Raw genomic sequence first — 1585 nt, 5'->3', positions numbered from 1 at the left:
TATATATATATTTATACACACACACACACATACACTTCATTATCATCAATCGCCTTAAATTATAAATTCTGGTCATAGCAAAATGTTTCGTTTTGAACAGAATATCGATTTTATTGTTCCAACATAATACAAACACATTCGTCAATAGAATCAAACTAAAATATACATAAAAACTTACAACATTAAACCCTCATATCAAATGATTTTGTCTTTGAAATTTATATGAAATCGCAAGTTGTATTTCTTTTTGGTTAGAAAATATCTTGACGTTGAATACCTCGAATTAAAAGAAATGAGTGTGGAATGCACTCTATGGAATTCTACTTATCAAAACTACTAGTAAAGAAAAACATGACGTTTATCCATCTTTCGTGCAGGTTTGTACCTCTTCTAATCCCGTTAGTCGTTAAAGAAACTTACTGTCACAACTCTTACCCGTTTTATATGAGAATCTGATATGGTTAAGTAGATTTCATATCTGATTGTCAGGTTAATTTTATCAAAAACGTTTCGCTATGTAAAAATATGAGAGATATCGCTAACGAAAGGATATATTTGGACAGAGAGTAAACAACGAAGAATAATGTTGATTTAGAAATATCTAAAATATAGCCCACATATACATGCATAACACCCGTAAGAAACAAAAAAATATGTTTAATAACATACAATCAGTATTTCTAATCTAAAATACATTTTACATAAGGATAACCAATTAAACATAAATGTAAGTGTACAGAAACGGCGATTTTTTGTGGCTTTTTACTTCCAGCGTTTTGACATAAACACATATATATTCAAGTACGGGTACAAAAAAGGAAACCTTCATTTAATACACACTATACAAACTTAAGTAGTAGCGTTATAAGTCGAACTCATTATAATCACTCGGGGTGGGGACACACGATTCAACTTGTAGTAAATCAAAACAATTTTAGCTTAAATGAGAGACGGACACAATATCAAAATTAAACACCACATCACCTTTTGTACTCTCAGGATTTGGAATATCATCTTGTCATCGCAGTATTTTCAGAGAACCTCCTGCAATTTATGTACACACGCTGACAAACATATAAACACAAGACTACATGCTTACCCGCGCTTAACGCTGATCTTCGCGCTTGCGTCACGTCCTCTCATAGTAACTGAGCGTTCTTTTACGAGACTATTTGATTCTCTAACCCAGAAGCAGTTATAGGTAATAACCTTGTATGGCTTTAGGTTTAGTAAGTGGCCTATGCTTGGTTCGTATATTTTGGAGAACACACTCGAGAACATCCGGTTAATATTATTTTCTCCAGATCTTTCAAATTTACTTTTACTTTTTGTTGTATTTCAGGACGAGCACTTTTGTCCACCGCTTGATTTGTTCGGTCACACTGTTCCCAAAAGAGTATATAGAAGGTCAGACCATCGATATTTGAATGAATTCGAGAAAAAGACGTTTACACACAGCAACAAACAAACGTTACTTGAGTCGAGGGTACAGTATGAAACAATTGACATGGGGGAGGGGAGACAATCATTTTAGGACTTACGTGTAATCAGTCAAAGCTTTATGTTGAGTGTGTTGCATGGCTTT

At 33.6% G+C, this 1585-nt stretch overlaps 1 protein-coding gene across 3 annotated transcripts in view; it reads right to left on the bottom strand.

Moving 5' to 3' along the window:
- Positions 1-1370, bottom strand: part of LOC106457895 — a 19685-nt gene extending 18315 nt beyond the window's left edge. The window contains exon 1 of one of the 3 annotated variants that reach the window (XM_022383958.1): positions 1100-1370. The gene's annotated coding sequence lies outside the window, so the exon portion shown is untranslated. Of the gene's footprint in view, positions 1-984 lie in introns of all 3 variants that reach the window. The other 2 variants (XM_022383957.1, XM_022383959.1) reach the window with 2 other exon arrangements.
- Positions 1371-1585: the final 215 nt, after the last annotated feature.

This window comes from Limulus polyphemus, unplaced genomic scaffold (genome assembly GCF_000517525.1).
Source record: "Limulus polyphemus unplaced genomic scaffold, Limulus_polyphemus-2.1.2 Scaffold388, whole genome shotgun sequence".
Taxonomy (NCBI): Eukaryota; Metazoa; Arthropoda; class Merostomata; order Xiphosura; family Limulidae; genus Limulus; species Limulus polyphemus.
The sequence above is the reverse complement of the archived record's forward strand: the minus strand, read 5'-3'. Positions and strand labels throughout refer to the sequence as shown.